The sequence below is a fragment of the Eleutherodactylus coqui genome, chromosome 2 (genome assembly GCF_035609145.1).
Source record: "Eleutherodactylus coqui strain aEleCoq1 chromosome 2, aEleCoq1.hap1, whole genome shotgun sequence".
Classification (NCBI taxonomy): Eukaryota; Metazoa; Chordata; class Amphibia; order Anura; family Eleutherodactylidae; genus Eleutherodactylus; species Eleutherodactylus coqui.
Window position 1 is genome coordinate 320,172,972 of NC_089838.1, and position 18,333 is coordinate 320,191,304.

Consider the following 18,333-nt stretch of genomic DNA (forward strand, 5'->3'; position numbering starts at 1 on the left):
CTGCACCACAGGCCCCTCAAGCAAGGTCAACAGGAGCTCAATTACTTCCAGTTAATCAGATTGAATATACCCCAGCTCTGTTCTTTCTATAGAGATGGGAACTTCCATCAGGCCCACTACCACCTCCAACACTGAACAATCTTCGAAAATATCAGCAGCAAACACGCCTGTACTCGGAGAGGAAGTTGTGGTACTGATTAATTATTATTTATTGGGCCTGCACTTCCACTTTATATCTGAGTAGTTGAGGACACACCAATATATCAGTTTGCTGTCTACCCCCTTCTTTATGTCAGTAGAGGGCTTGAAAGCTGTAGCTCTTAGAGATGAGCCAAAGAAAATGGCTGATTGTCATGTAATATAGATGGATGTCAGGAGTCATACCCAGCCAAGTGCTGAACTCAGGAACAAGTTTAGAAAGGTAAAAGGTCCACCTTAAAGCCATAAAGGCCAAGATGCTTCATCACCTGGTATCTTCTGGTTCGTAGACCCTATACAATATATATCTAATTGAAACCATTTCGAGAAACCAGATGGTCACCTCAGGTTGAATTATGGAACCGTCCAACCTTTAGACTGACTCATTTTTCTCTCATGAGGGAGTTGATGGTTTCCACCAGCCTTATAGTCTCAGCATAGGCAGAAATAAGTTTAATATTGGTCTCATCGTGGAACATCCTACAGTAGCTGAACTGACTCATATTGCTCAACATGGAGGGAATTTTTGGTCTTGTAAGCTTGGTCTTGTGCCATGATGATGTCACTGCGACTGCTTCTCATATCGAAAGAGTCACATATTTCACTGTCTGGAAGTCACAATGATGATTTTTTGCTGAGGAACATTATTTTATTTTTGTCTGACCACTGACAATGGCCAAATTATACAGCCTGCTTTTTACAGTATTCTGAATGTTACAGTGAAGCTCCACCTTTATTGTAATAAGTAAATATAACATACTGGAGTTTGTAATATGTCTCTACTACCTTTTATGCTCTTTTAACTTTTTTCTAGCTCATTCTGTGAACTACTACAAATTTTTGGACACGGAAACAATCATCAAGTTGCTGTTGACGGATCTATTCTATCCTTGCAGTGCTAAAATTAGCACATTGAGTACATAATGATATACATAGATAGAAAAAAACCTGCCACCCCAGGACTGAATGAGTCCTCACATGAATAGGGAGGTGCAGGAAAGAAAAACAGTCCTCCCACCAGCAAACCAACAGGTCACAGGAAAATCAAGGCTTCCAGCACTTTCATAAATAACATGTAGCTTTTATTGCATCTTTTTAACCCCTTAAGGACGTGGCCTATTTTGGTGTTGAGGACCAAGCGATTTTTGGTATTTTTCCATCTCCATTTTTCAAAAGCCATAACTTTTTTATTTTTCCGTCGACGTGGCCGTATAAGGGCTTGTTTTTTGCGTGGCAAGCTGTAGTTTTTATCGGTGCCACTTTTGGGTACATAGACAATATGATAAAACTTTTATTATTCTTTTTATGATAACAGGGAGGGAAAACGCATCAATTCTGCCATAGATTTGTTTTTTACAGCATTAATCATGCAGCATACATGACACACTAGATTTTTTCTGCGGGTCAGTACGGTTACAATGATACCAAAATTCTTATACATTTTTTAAGTTTTTACACTTTTTTACAATAAAAACCCTTTTTTTTGGAAATCTTTTTTTTTTCTCTATAGCTGCATTCAAAGTCCTGTAACTTTTTAATTTTTTTATGTACAGAGCTCTATGAGGGCATATTTTTTGCAAGATGAGCTGTAGTTTTTATTGGTACCATTTTGGGGAATGTACAGCTTTTTTGATCACTTTTATTGCATTTTTTTGGGAGGCAAAATGCTAACAATTAGCATTTTGCCACTGTTTTTTAGCGTTTTTTTAAACGCTTTTTGCCGTACAAAAGAAAAAGCATGTTCAACTTTTTGTAAACGTCGTTACGGACGCGTCAATACCCAATATGTGGGGTTTTAATTTTTTTTTACCTTTTTTATGCTAATATTAGAAAAAGCACAAAAAAAGGTTTTTTTTTACATTTTTCTTTTTTTTACACTATTTGAGTCCCTCTGAGAGACTTACATCACTGTACCTATGATCGCTGTGATAAGGCATGGCAGAGCTACTGCTTTGCCATGCCTTATCGCTTATACAGTGATCATAGGCATTGGCACTACAGGACGCCGGTGTCTGGCGTCCTGTTGCCATGGCGACAGGCCGGGCTCTCGCGATAACATCACGAGAGCTGGCTGGAGACACAGAGGGAGCGCGCTCCCTCTGTGATCTCTTTCCCTGCCGCGATCTACTTAGATTGCGGCAGGGAAGGGGTTGACAGGGGGGGGGGCATCTCCGATGCCCCCCGCTGTTGCAGCGGGACGCCGGCTGTGACTGACAGCCGGCTCCCGCTGCGAGATAGCTCGAGGTCAGTCATGATCTCGCGCTATCCCGATGACGTACCGGTACATCATGTTGCGCGAAGTACCAGCCTGCCATGACGTACCGGTACGTCATAGGGCGGGAAGGGGTTAAAGGCAACACAGTGGAAAGCAGAGGATAAATCTGACACTAATGCAGGTCTGTCATGGTACATGTCGTCCGCTGCAGCGCCACCTATCAGTGATTTTTTAAAATATTTTTTTTATAAATGGCGAGCACATCATCAGAAGTGGCAGTTTTCCGAATTTAGTCTTGTAAATACCCCATGTCTTCTGTTTTAAGAGGGAAATGTCACATCAGAGGACATCTTGTAAGTGTAGTGTTTTTGTTTTTCACATTCTCAATTAACCTGTTTATCAAAAGCCATCCTTTATAATTCGAAGTTGTAATTTCACAACACTCACCTATAGGAAACAGGAAGATGAACCCATAAAAACAGGAAGTGGAATTGTGGATTAAGTAAAAAGCACAATATACAATAGAAAATCAATGCAAGAGTCTGAAAGAGCATTTGCCTTCTAATCGGAGGCAGTTGGGGTTGTTTTGCCTTCCTCTGGATCAACGCCAAAGGATAATGGGGTGAACTTGATGCAGTCAATAGAAAGTGTCCGTGACCCCAAGAATCAGCCCCATCTCCATTGAAAAGAGTGTGAACGGTTGATGCAGCCATCTCTTGGAGAAAACTTACTAAGATGTTCTGGTTGGGGAACACTACTTTAAGCAGAGCCTGAGGCGTTGGTGCTGAAGCTGGATTTGTTCCCCTTACCAGTCACCCCCAAAGCTGTTACAGTACGCATAGTTATGTATGATGTGTAAGGGCGTTTTCACTGATGTGACACAACTCCATCATTCCCAGCCATGGAGTATTTACTGTACCATAGGGGTAGGTAATATACTCAGCTGGGTGTCCCTGGTGGTCAGTGGTACAAATATATCAGTTCCTGTAGATCAGGAGTAATTAGTGACCAAGTAATTAGTACCTGGTAGTCCATTGAGTAATTAGATGAAACTGGTACTTGTTGATCAGTGGTACAGTCACCCTCCCGTTCCTCATGATGAGTCCTTGGTCATCAATCATACAACTGGTGTCCGATGATAAGCGATGCAGTTGATGTTGTTGTTTGGTATCAGATGGTCACTAGTACATTTGGCATCCAGTGTTTTCTGGTCAGTGAAATCCTCATGTTTTATCTGATGGCCAATCAGTGTCTGGATTCTGTGGTCAGTGATACAGTCACGTTCTGTAGTCAATGATACATTCCGGCACCTGACCACTGATGTTCCAGTAGCATACATATCCGGTAATATACAGTTCATTCCCAGGTGGTCTAGTGGCCTGAATTCTGGTGATCTAGTGTTCTGAATAGTTATTATGATCCTGTGCTTTTAAAATTCTTGGTGATGAAACCTGATCCCTGGCGGTCCAGGAATCTGAAAATCCCACATGATGTTTTCTGAAATTTTGGGTTCAATGGTCTGCATACCCTAGATGATGTGTGTGACCTGATCTCTGGAACTCCAGTGGTCTGAGAATATTCCTGTTAATGTTTTCTGATCCCTGGTGGCTCAGTGGTCTGAATATCCAAGGAATGAGTTTTGATCCCTGGTGGTCCAGTGATCTGAATATTCCAGCAATGATTTCTGATCCCTGATGTTCATTGGTCTGAATACTCTATGTCATATGTGACCTGATCTCTAGTAGTCTAGTGGTCTGAGAATATTCCTGGTGATATTTCCTGCTCTCTGGTGGTCCAGTGGTCTGAATATGCTAGGAATGATTTCTGATTCCTTGCGTCTCAGTGGCCTGCATTTCTTAGGTGATATGTTACCTATCTCCGGTGGTCCAGTATTTTGAGAATATTCCTGGTGATTTCTCCTGATTCAGGATGATCTCTGGTGGTTCTTTATATCCTAGGTAATATATGTTTCCTCATCCCTGGTGGTCCAGTGGTTTCAATGTATTGATGTGGTCTAAATACACCTGAAAATACATGATCTGGTCCTTGATTGATATTATGATATGTGGCCTGACCACTGATGGTCCAGTGAGGATGTGATTTCTTTACCTAAGTTGCTTTCTGGAGAGACTTTACATATTAATTCACCCTTAATACTCTGCATGAGGAATAATTTAAACATAATACAGGTCCCTCTACACAACTGGGATATAGTACCTAAAGGCAGCTCTCACAGCTATCCTTTCACTGGTTCCTGACTCAGATCTTCAGTTATAATCCTTGCCTAAGGGCTTAGTCACACGGGCGCATCGGCACCCGTACATGGGCGCCAATGCGCCCGTGGGACTGTGCCCTTACTGCAGGAAGAAGGCGGCCATCTTTCAGGACGGACGACTCCCCGCAGCGCAGAAGAAAGAACACATGACCGGCAATGAAGCCGGTCACATGTTCTTTCCTCCGGCGCTGCGGAGAGAAGTCCGTCCTGAAGTGCGGCCGTCTCCTTCCTGCAGTAACGCAGGCGCCGATGCGCCCCGTGTGACTAAGCCCTGAGTTTACTGCACTTTTAAGATACTTTGTTGTGTTCGTTGTTGGTTCATCCAGGTTGTATATATTGTTTTTTATTACATTTATGCCTATAATTTATCTGTACTATTATGCTTCTCTATCAGGGCTGACAACCTATTAAAAAGAATGAATATTTTTACCACGTCCGCCTCCTAGTGATTACTCTACATTCTGTATGATTGCTACTGACTCTAAACATAAAGGAACTATTCTTATGGTAAGCTTCCATTCATCTGACACATCAGGGTCTATAAATTCTGTTAATCTGGCATATAGAAAAAAATAGTCTCTTGCCAGATAAGCAGGAAAATACAAGACTCTAAATTTTCGACGTCCCCGGTGGTAGGTCAACAGCATTAGCCACCACTAGGATGACTTTGAAGACTTATGTGTCAGGTCTTCATTGTCACTGGTGTCAGTGATTCAACCTGATGCATGGAGGAGTTGCTCAGCGGTTCAGTATAAGAGGTGCCATTGGTGCATTAAGGGGGCGTGGCTATACCGCTAGCAACCAATGCAGATTGATTGATTTGCATTACACTTGCAATTATTTATAAAAACTGCCATTTCTTACAGGATTTTATCCCATGATTCCTATAAGGGGGACTTGACTCTTATGTTAGGACTTTAAATAGACCTCATGCTCCAGGGCCCAGGGAAATCAATGTTGTTTTTAACCCCTTAGTGATCACCCCATTGCCATTTTACATCCTGGCTTGCTGGGCTTCAATCCCCATGGGCGTAAAAACATGCTCCCTGCGGGGTTTAAAACCCTGCAAGTCATGGATGTGACAGCTCCATGCAGCCGTCTCCCAGAGGTAGCTGACAACCTGCAGCTGTCACCCCGGGCCACGATAGAAAAATAGAAATTTCCTATTAGAAAACGGTGATCGCGTAAAAGTTAAAAAAAAAGTTAAAGTTTCACCTCCCATCACGGATTCCGATCCATGAGAGGAGGTGAAATTACTTACCTAAGGCCTCTGGCGATGTCACCGATGGGATCTTTATCCACGGACCTTTCCCAACTTTGGCGCATGCGTCCATCTGCAAAATGGTGGACACAAGAGCAGAAGTTGGGGAGGGCCCTGGAAATTTAAAGTCTCCTTGGTCCTGGCTACTAAAGGTAGCTGAGAGCCTGGAGCAGTGACTGAGGGCAGCGGTGAGCGGTCCCCGGTCACATGATTGCCGCTATCCAATGGATAGTTGAAGTTTAATGCTCCTTTCAGTTTCAGTCCTGTTGCGAATACAGACATAATATTTGGGCCACAATGGGTATGTTTCTGAGCACAGGACAAACAGGGGGATCCATTTTGGGGTGAAGTCTTCATTCCTATGTGCGCTGTACAAAAAAAAACCCTGTTTTTAAAATGACACAATTGCCAAAAAAATGCTCATATTTATTCAAAAATTGTGGGGTCAAAATACGCAGTACACCCCTTGATGAATTTGTTAAAGGGTCTAATTTTCAAAATTGGGTCATTTGTGGGGGTTCTCCATCGTTTTGGCCGCTCCGGGGCTCTACAAGTGGGCAATGGGGCCTAAAACACCTTCAAGCTAAATGTCAGTTCTGAAAGCCACCAGCTGCTCCTCTCAGTTTGGGCCCCATTGTGCATGCAAACATAATATTAGGGCCACAGTGGGTATGTTTCTGAACATAGTACAAACAGGGGTATCCAATTTAGGGTGTACACTTCTTCACTCCTGTGTGCTGTACAAAAAAAGCCTGTTTTTAAAATGACAGAATTGTCAAGAAAATTAAAATCGTAACTTTTTCCTTCTGTTTTGCTTAGATTCATTCAAAAACTGTGACGTCAAAATACGCAGTACACCCCTAGAGGAATTAGTTAAAGGATCTAGTTTTCAAAATGGGGTCACTTGTTGGCGTTCTCCATCGTTTTGGTGGCTCAAGGGCTCTACAAGTGGGCAATGGGGCATAAATCAACTTCAAGCAAAATGTCTGTTCTAAAAGCCACCGGCTGCTCCTTTCAGCTTGGGCCCCTTTGTGAATACAGAGATTAGGGCCACCATAGGTATGTTTCTAAACACAGGACAAAGAGGGGTATCCATTTTGGGTGCAAATCCTCATTTTCATGTGCACTATAGGAAAAAAAATCCATTTTTTTTAAATGAGATATTTGCAAAAATATTAAATTTTTTCTCCTCTAAATTGCATTCATTCCTGAAAAGAAAATGTAGTTTCAAAATTCTCCTGACCCCCTCAGTGGATACATTAAGGGGTGTATTTTTTTAAAATTGGGTCATTTGTGGGGGTATCTATCATTCTGACACCTATCAGCCTTTGCAATCTTGGCTTGGTGTAGGAAAACAAAGTGTTCCCCAAAATGTTAATGTTAATAAAGGTTAAATTTGTACGTCTCCTAAATGGTTAAACAAAAACTGAAGTTTTTCCAATGTGCGTCCAGAATAGAGTAACCAGATGGAAATATATATCTCATCAAAAATGTATACCATATGCTTGCACATATTTGATATATTGCAGTTGAAATTGTGAAAAAATAACAATTTTTTCCAAAATTTTCCCAATTTTGCCGCTTTTAATAAATATACACAAATTCGATCGGACTACGTTTACCACCTAAACGGAGTACAATATGTGGTGAAAAAACAATGTCAGAATTACTTGGATATGCAAAACCTTTACGGAGTTATTCTATGGCAAAGTGACACATGTCAGATTTCCAAAATTGGGCCTGGTCATTAAGGCGCAAACAGGCTTGGTCACTAAGGGGTTAAAGAGCAGGTGTGAGAATTAGTGGTATTTCTCCAAGAAGCAAAGAGTTGGACAGATATGTGAAAGTCCCACCTGCCTAATTCCTTTTTTTTAAGGAGAATTGATACTCCAGTCTTATAGACATTGGATTGTCGGCTGGGGACAGCGTCTAGCCACATCATCTTAGTGTCTGGGGTCGAGTTTAGGGACTGAAGGCAAGGGTGACAATGAATGTGTAACCTTAGAAGGAGAAAAAGTGGAACTTCTTCTGTTCACCTATTTCATGGCACTGAATAGTAATTAAAGTGTCCTGAGAACTATGCTAAGAAAGCTGGAGGCAATGAATGCTCCACATTCTAGAACAATTCTATAAAACGTCTTCTATGTAGCGTCTCTCCCCAAGAAGACACCACAAATCCTGTCATTAATCTCTCCTAATGTTTGCCAGAGATCCAAACATCGCCTGTAAGTAATAACTACTCCCCAAGCCCATTTGGACTTTTTATTGCATAACACAATTATATCACAGCAATACAAAAATCCTGATATAAAGCTAAGAAAGCTCCACAGGAAAAGCCTGGAGTCGCCAAGTTACAGACCAGACATGAACCCAGCTGAGAATTTTGAATGGAAGTAGTCGATGTCTGTTAGACAGACAGACGGGGCCTGAACACTTGTGCAAACAATAAAGAAGAAATATTATAGAGTGCAGATGTACAAAGCAGAGAGCTGCTGTTCCTTGCGGATACAAGCTGTGTCGTCCCACCAATGGCGGTAGGCTACGCAACTGCTACAGGGCCTGTGGGGCAGGGGAGGCCCAGGGCCGACAGTTCTGTCTCCTGACCAACCCTCATCACTTGGATGAAACTCTAGAAAGCGGCACAAAACAACCTTTATTACTTGTGCTGATGCCAGTGAGGCTCTGTACATGGCCCGACTCCTCTGTCTCTGGCAGGAGACAGGGGAGTAGTCGGGCTCTGCACTGAGCCATGCTGGGTCTGCAAGCAATGTAAGGAACAAAGGTTCTTCTTTGCTGCTGTTCAGAGTTTGCTGAGCCACAGAGGAGGCACTAATACCACAGGGGGAATGTGTGTGTGTGGGGGGGGGGGGGTACTGAGAGGGGCATTGCAGTTAGTAGCAGGATGTGGAAAATGTACAAAGACAAAAAGTGTGTCAGGAAGAAGCCTCCATGGTGGTCTGGGCCGAGACAGAGAAGAAAAACAAAAATGGATGACTGTAATCAGAGAATACGCCACTGGTAATCATTGTACCTCAATAGGCCTCCAATTTCATATGGCGATGTACAGACTGGAAAAAAATGGCATGCTCCAGCAAAACACCATTATGTCGAATAACCCTCTTACATGGTACTGTATGAAGTACAGTATTGTGGCCCATGGACAGTCTATAGTTCCCCTGCAGAATAATGGTTTTAAGGGGGTTTCCAGGGCTTTACTATTTATGAATTATCCGCAGTGCAGATGGAGCCAAAAACAGGTTGCCATAACCGCATCGCAGCAGCCCAAATAGGTAAAGCAGACGCAGCTGTGATTGAATTCAATGTAATACCAACGCGGGCCAGTGCATTGCAGATGGCACAGTCAGCTGGCACCTCTGTCCGCACTCTCAGCAGGGCCAAGAGCAGCTGATTGGTGGGGATACCGAATCTATTATGAAGCCATCTTCATCTTGCACCATCTAGTGACTGTCTGAATACACTCTTATCAGTAGAATGGATCTAGACTTAATAATATGTCCCATGCCCTAACCCATGCCACATAAGATGCAGACCCTTGGAGTAGTCAGCCATAGATTATTATGGGAACTGCCCGCAATTGGATAAACCGGTTATATCGCTGCACACAAGCCATCCATCACGATTGTAAAGCATTGGCCCGTCTACAATAGTGCAACGAGCATTGTCATTGGACGGTTGAGAAATAGAAGAACGTTCTATGGAGTGACAAATAATGTTACTCCGTCTTCACATCAGATCGAGTACCTGGGTGTGGAGGATCTTGGGGACACCTTTTGCCCGAGTGTGTTGTGCCAACTGTTAAGTACAGTGGAGGTTCTGTTAAGGTTTCAGTCCATTAGTTGTAATGAGAACCATGAACACAAAGGTATAGCTTGACATTAGAGACCAGTGGTGGCAAACCTATGGCACGCACGCCAGAGTCGGCACACAGAGCCCTCCCTGCTAGCATGCACCGCCATCGGACCCTCACCACGTTAGTGAATATTGACAGAGGCCACGGCTCCCTTGCCGGTATTTACTCAGCTGCTAGCGATGCTGATCCCAGAGCACACTGTGATGTCAGTGTGAAGCTGGGATCCTCCTCCCCCCTCCTCTGACATCTCCTCTTAGGTTCCACGAGAGCAGGGGGAGGAGGTGTCTGGCAGCACACTGACGTCACAGTGTGCACCCGGGATCAGCGCCGAGCAGAGGAGCAGTGGCGCTTCCAAGAGGAGGATGGGGTAAGTATGTGGGTCTCAGGGGGGCGCTATCACTACTGGGGGTTGCTGTGGGATATCACTGTTATATTAGGGGCTGCTGTGGGGTGTCACTATTAGACTGGGGGCCACTGTGGGATGCCACCACTATTACTGGGGGCCACTGTGGGATGTCATTATTATACTGGGGGCCACTTTGGGGTGTCACTATCATACTGGGGGCCACTGTGGGATGTCGCTATTATACTGGGGCCGCCATGGGGTGTCACTATTATACTGGGGACCTCTGTGGGATGTCACTATTATACTGGGGCCGCTGTGGGATGTCACTATTATACTAGGGGCCACTGTGAGATGTCACTATTATACTGTGGGCCGCTGTGGGATGTCACCATTACTACTGGGGGCTGCTGGGGGGGGTCACTATTATACCGGGGGCCGCCGTGGGGAGGGGGTCACTATTATCGCTGGAGCTGCTGGGAGGAGGGGGGTCACTATTACCGCTGGGGTATGTTTACATGTGGCGGAAATGGGTAGGGCTGTTTCAAAATAGACAGGGTGCAGATTTTGACTGCTCTTTGGATGCGGAAATGCTGCAGAATTTTCCACAGAAATTTCCGCTGAGAACATTCTGCAGCATTTCCGCATCCAAAAAGCAGTCAAAATCTGCACCCGGTCTATTTTGAAGCGGCCCTGTACTTTTTAGAACGATGGGGGTAAAAAGTCATACATCGCGATAAGCCCCACCCCTGACGTGTTGGCACTTTGCTATAAATAAGTGGGTTTTGGGTTGCAGTTTGGGCACTCGGGCTCTAAAAGGTTCGCCATCACTGTTCTAGACAATAATGTGCTACCAACAATGTGGCAATACTCTGGGAATGGTCGGCCATACTTCCAACAAGACAATGCGTCTTGTCACAAATACAACACTGATTCACATTGGCCTGAGGATATAGATGTTCCACAATTGGACCGACCTGTACAGAGTCCGACCTGATCCCTACTGAACATCTCTGGGACGAATTGGAAAGTCGCATCAGGAAATATGAACAGCGTCCATCTTCTCTGCGAGAACTTGCCAGACATTTGCAGGATGAATCGAGGGAAACACCAGCTGAAATGTATCAGGCATTAGTAGAAAGTATGCCATAGAGAGTATTCAATGTCATTAGGGCCACAGGGGCCCCACTAAGTATTAACATATTGTGAGGGATTAGCGTTTAGGATCGGTAGCAACCTGGGCATAAGCAGTCAGAGACAGTGACACATAGGATAAAGTCTTTAGTCCAGGCTTTGCCTGGGTTTATTTCCAAGCAAAACAAAGCAAAATACAGGCCTTAACATCAGGCAAACATAACGTAAATCCTGCTCGTCTGAGCACTTACTATACGTGTAGCGTCCCTGTCTACGTACTGGTAAACAAATGGCTCCTGCACACAGCCAGCCAGGACTCTCAGGCCTGCAAAGGTCTCAGCTCTCCCTCTAGGCCCTGTAGGCCCAGGCTTTATAAGGCCTGGTACCAGCCCCACCTGGTACGTGGGAGTGACCATCCCACCCTTCACTTTGGTCACTCCAGGAAAAGCCGGCCCGGATTATGCGGCTTGGAGCCACTTACTTGCTACAACGTGTTAGTAGCTTAATGCTACTAACACTATACTACCGGCTTCCTCCACCGAGCCCAGGCTGCTCGGTGGCCCGTATCTGCCCAAGCGCTCCCCAAGCCAGCATAGGAGAGCATCCTAGGCGACACATACCTGCCCTCCAGCACCTTGCCGGTCACCGTCTCACAATATGTAATGAAGACTACTATGGATTCTTGCTCAGGTGTCCTATTACTTCTGGCAGGATAGGGTACTTATATGTAGTAACGCAGGAGCTTCTGGGACTGAGATACATATTGTTGGGTGAACGCCGCTAAATCTTTGATTTCTTGTTAGAAGATACAGATGTTTTCCATTTCCTGCCTTATACACGATTGTAGCTCAGATACATTTTGGATGCTTCTACACCATGTAGGGTTTCCCAAGATTCACATTATAAGAGCAATGACCACATGTCTGGAGCCAGAATAAACACGAAGCCCACAGACATTTGAACGGAAGTGAAAATTGCAAAATCTCTTCTGGTGAAATCCTTGTTCCTCTTCTCTCAAAGTCATACAGTCCTTAAAGGGATGCTGTTCCTTAAAGCAACCCACCAGTCCCAGACAAACAAGGATGGCGGCAGCTCTTCTCTACTTACTGCACACTATGTATTACTACGTATAGGTAGTCTAAGACACTACATCTGCTTTGATTGGTGCTCAGTCTGGCAATGTCCTTCATGCAACTAGATCCAGCTAAACCCAGCAATCGTCCCACTCACAGCGACTCTTCGCTCTTCCCAGAATGCACCAGGAATATGCAAATTATCTTCCTCGAGTTCCAATCTCTGGTGTACATCAGCTAGTCTGACAAGTGGTTCGTCCATCTTTGTTTCTCTAGGATTGGAGGGTCGCATTATATTTTCAGCTCTGTGGTCAGCAAATTCCATATTTTTAGATCGCATTGCCTTTTGAATTACCTTGTGAAAGATGGATAATTCTTTATGCAAATTTTTTCATGTTGTGTTCCCTCAGAGTATTATTATATCATTAAATAATAGCAGGTCTACACATTGATAGTGATTACAGGTGACATTTTCTCAAATTTTTCTTCAGAATCTGTGCCCAGACCACCATGAGGACTTCTTCCAGTCACGCTCCCCATTCTGCCACTACCCCAATGAACTTCTCATTTAAGCACCCCTCCCCCATAGGAATAGCGCCATGTCTGTGTCCCCCACAAAGTAATATTTGCCCTTCATGGCCCTACCTATAGTGTCCCCATTAAAGGTATTTTACCCCCACTACGGTCTAGTGTCCCTCTTAGCCACTGCTGGACCCCCACTCCCAAACCTCAGTTGGCAGTAACATTTTATCTTTCTTCTTCGCTCAGGACTTGACTCCCGCGCAGCGCTGCTTTGTGCACAGTATTACGTGACTCCTCCCTCCTCTGCAGCTCTGAGAACAATGTGTCCGGAGCTGTAGGGGAGGAGCCATAGCCAAGTACTGAAGGATGAAGAAAGGAAAACTTGTTACTGAGGTTCCGGAGGGATGGTCCACTGGTGGAGCGCTGGGCATATCCCCTGCCTCCCAGGAAAGCCCCCAATATCTATACATTAAATAGTACCATTGAAAAATACAACCTGTTCTGCAGAAAACAAGCCCTGAAAGCTACACTGACAACAAAAAAAAAAAGATTTTTTTGGAAGTGTAAAGAAAACAAAAAAACTGAAAAAAGAGAAAAAGGCCACATCCTTAAAGGAGATGTCCCGCGCCGAAACGGGTTTTTTTTTTTTTAACCCCCCCCCCCGTTCGGCGCGAGACAACCCCGATGCAGGGGTTAAAAAAACCACCCGCACAGCGCTTACCTGAATCCCGGCGGTCCGGTGACTTCAATACTTACCGCTGAAGATGGCCGCCGGGATCTTCTACCTTCGTGGACCGCAGCTCTTCTGTGCGGTCCACTGCCGATTCCAGCCTCCTGATTGGCTGGAATCGGCACGTGACGGGGCGGAGCTACACGGAGCCCCTCTCTGGCACGAGCGGCTCCATAGAAGAAAGCTGAAGACCCGGACTGCGCAAGCGCGGCTAATTTGGCCATCGGAGGCCAAAAATTAGTCGGCACCATGGAGACGAGGACGCCAGCAACGGAGCAGGTAAGTATAAAACTTCTTATAACTTCTGTATGGCTCATAATTAATGCACAATGTATATTACAAAGTGCATTATTATGGCCATACAGAAGTGTATAGACCCACTTGCTGCCTCGGGACATCTCCTTTAAGTGTAAAGAAATTAAATTGCATCACCCCAAGACATCAGTGTTATAGGGGGCCCAGAGCAAATCAGACATACCCCTAAAACAGCCATCACTGCCTTATACATAACTACATAGAGAACGGCGCCATCTGGTGGTCAATGTCCTGTAGTACAGCAATGAGTTTACTTATAATGCTAGATGATTTTCTCTTTGCAGGAACAAGTGAGTGTAAAATGTATAATTTCCATCCCTTCTGGGCAAGTATGGAGCCTCGAGTACCCTGTTGTACCACCTCTAGCTTGGATACAAGATGTGATACAGGCCGGCATGGAGGCTCTAGTACCCTGTTGTACCACCTCTAGCTTGGATACAAGATGTGATACAGGCCAGCATGGAGACTCTAGTGCTCTGTTGTACCGCCTCTAGCTTGTATACAAGATGTGATACGGATGGCATGGAGGCTCTAGTACCCTGTTGTACCGCCTTAAGCTTGGGTACAAGATGTGATACGGGGGGGCCTGGAGACTCTGGTAAACTGTTGTACCGCCTCTAGCTTGGATACAAGATGTGATACGGGGGGCATGGATGCTCTAGTATCCTGTTGTACCGCCTCTAGCTTGGATACAAGATGTGATACGGGGGGCCTGGAGGCTCTGGTACCCTGTTGTGCCGCCTCTAGCTTGGATACAAGATGTGATACGGGGGGCCTGGAGACTCTGGTAAACTGTTGTACCACCTCTAGCTTGGATACAAGATGTGATACGGGCGGGCATGGAGGCTCTAGTATCCTGTTGTACCGCCTCTAGCTTGGATACAAGATGTGATACAGGCCGGCATGGAGGCTCTAGTACCCTGTTGTACCGCCTCTAGCTTGGATACAAGATGTGATATGGACAGGCATGGAGGCTCTAGTAAACTGTTGTACCGCCTCTAGCTTGGATACAAGATGTGATACGGGTGGCATGGAGGCTCTAGTACTCTGTTGTACCGCCTCTAGCTTGGATGCAAGATGTGATACGGGGGGAATGGATGCTCTAGTACCCTGTTGTACCGCCACAAGCATTCAAACAAGATGTGATACGGTCAGGCATGGAGGCTCTAGTACTCTGTTGTTCAGCGTCCGCCGCAGAGCAACATGTGGAGCAAGCGGAATAAGTTGGCGCTATACAAATAAAGATTATTATTATTACCTCCCCGGCGGCAGGGGCTGCAGAGGCCACCTTCGGTCCAGCAAGGGCACAAAAGTAAGAACCAAAAGGCATGCAGCAGCGGCCGCCGCTGCGCAGCCCCCGGAGCACATGCCTTTATATGTGGCAGCGGCTGCCGGGCAGAAGGCGGAACCCAGCTGTAACAGGTTTCCCGGGAGCGCCCGTTACGGAGAAGATATGCGTCCGCCGCTACTCAGCTCATAACCGTGGACCGGAACGGGCACATGAGGCTGCGCCAGCGGTGAGGGAGGTGTCAGACGGTGTGCGGGACGGAGAGGTGAGCGCCCGGCCACTTACCACGCATAGGGTGACGTGCCATCCGGGACTGACATGACACGCTGCACGTGTGCATTGATTATTCCCAGCGCTGCAGCGTTCGGCTGAGGGTTACTACAGTTCTTACCCTTGCATTATGACATGTAAACGCTGGCATGTTACAGCGGGAACATGGCAGTATTCATACTTACTAATGTCAGGCTAAGAACGGTAGTAACCCTCAGCCGAAGGCAGCAGGGCTGGGAAAAAACTATGCACACTGTGCTTCTAGGACCTTACACCCTTGGCCCAATTGGGAGCTGGGAGTGTGATAGGGGCATTGTCCACCATCCAAAAACAGGGACCGCCATCGTTACACCACTGTGTCTGTCTGAACCATTTCCAGGCGCTTGGCTGAAGGACATTTGGTCTCATGGCCCCCATTACATGTATGGCCTCTGACACCCACCATCACCTTCGTTTCCAGTGATGTCGTGGACAATGAGACTGGACACTACGGAGGGGAACCGGGTTGTCTTCAGCGATGAATCCAGGTTTAGTTGGGGCACTGACGCTGGCCGTGTCCATGGCTGGAGACCTCGGGGTGGGCGCCTCCAACCTGCCTTTGCTGTGGAGTGACATTGCCCCCTGCAGGAGGGGGCCATCACATACGACAGTCGGTGCCCCCTAGTAATGGTACAACGGACAATGACAGCTCAGCCATACGTTCAGGACATCCTGCAGCCACGTGTGTTCCTCTCATGGCGGCTTCTGGGCAGCAGGATAATACTCGGCTGCACACACAAGGGGGTCACAGGAGCCCCCCACAACATTGTTACACTTCTGTGGTTTCCCGGTCACCAGATTTATTGCCAATAGAACATGTATGGAACCATCTGGGACACCAACTTCTACAGCCTATGCGTTTACACGACCTAGAGGCACAGTCACAGCAAATGTGGAGCAAATATGCTGCAGGTTACCATACGGAACCTGTATGCCTCCATACCTGCCTGTATCGCATCTTGTATCCAAGCTACAGACGGTATAACAGGGTACTAGAGGCTCCATGCCCGTCCATATCACATTTGGTATCCAAGCTAAAGATGGTAAAACAGGATACTAGAGCCTCCATGCTCGTCCATATATCTTGTGTCGAAGCTAGAGGTGGTACAGCAGGGTACTAGAGCCTCAATCCCCCCTGTATCACATGTTGTATCCAATCTAGAGCCTCCATGCCCTCTGTATCACATCTTGTATCCAAGCTAGAGGTGGCACAACAGGGTACTAGAGCCTCCATGCCCGCCCATATCACCGCCTGTATCCAAGCTAGAGGCAGTACAACAGGATGCTAGAGCCTCCATGCCCGCCCATATCACATCTTCTATCCAAGCTAGAAGCAGTGCAACAGGGCACTAGAGCCTCCATGCCACCCGTATCACATCTTCTATCCAAGAGAGAGGTGGTACAACAGGGTTCTAAAACTTCCATGCCCCACCGTATCACATCTTGTATCTAAGCTAGAGCCTCCATGCCCTCTGTATCACATCTTGTATCCAAGCTAGAGGTGGCACAACAGGGTACTAGAGCCTCCATGCCCGCCCATATCACCGCCTGTATCCAAGCTAGAGGCAGTACAACAGGATGCTAGAGCCTCCATGCCCGCCCATATCACATCTTCTATCCAAGCTAGAAGCAGTGCAACAGGGTGCTACAGCCTCCATGCCTGCCTGTATCACATCCTCTATTCAAGCTAGAGGTGGTACAACAGGGTACTAGAGCCTCCATGTCTGCCTGTATTACATCCTGTATCCAAGCTAGTGGCGGTACAACAGGGTACTAGAGCCTCCATGCCCACCTGTATCACATCTTGTATCCAAGCTAGTGGCGGTACAACAGGGTACTAGAGCCTCCATACTTGCTTGGAAGGGATGGAAATTATACGTTTTATACTCACTTGTTCCTGCAAAGAGAAACATCTTCTATCCAAGGTAGAGGCGGTACAACAGGGTACTAGAGCCTCCATGCCCATCCGTATCACATCTTGCATCCAAGCTAGGGGTGGTACAACAGGGTACTAGAGCCTCCATGCCCATCCGTATCACATCTTGTAGCCAAGCTAGAGGCAGTACAACAGGGTACTAGAGCCTCCATGCCTGCCCATATCACATCTTGTATCCAAACAGGTGGAGCTGTTGTTGCTTGTTGGACAATCAGATGCTCCTCTCTACTGGTGGTCTGTAGGGGGCGTCCTGAGCCCGGTCACCTTGTGTGCTCTCACACATCCACTGGTCCCAACACCTCCTAACAGTCTGCTCAGACGCTCCTCTCTACTGGTGGTCTGTAGGGGGCATCCTGAGCCCAGTCACCTTGTGTGCCCTCACACATCCACTGGTCCCAACACCCCCTAACAGTCTGGTCAGACGCTCCTCTCTACTGGTGGTCTCTAGGGGGCGTCCTGAGCCTAGTCACCTTGTGTGCCCTCACACATCCACTGGTCCCAACACCCCTAACAGTCTGCTCAGACGCTCCTCTCTACTGGTGGTCTGTAGGGGGCGTCCTGAGCCCAGTCACCTTGTGTGCCCTCAAACATCGACTGGTCCCAACACCTCCTAACAGTCTGGTCAGAATGGCTGGTTGGAGACAATTCATCGATAGGACTATCCAGCTTCTCACATCGTGATAATGCGCCCCTCTCAGACTCTGGTAATGGGGTGAAATCTCTTCTCTGCGTCGTAGAGGCGTCTGGTGGTCAACAAGCTCTACACAAGCGGAAGAGGTCACTACACACAAGGAGCCTCCGAGACCATTTTATAGGCCAAGTGGAAAACCACTTATAGGGCCTCCAGTGACAAGACCGCCCAT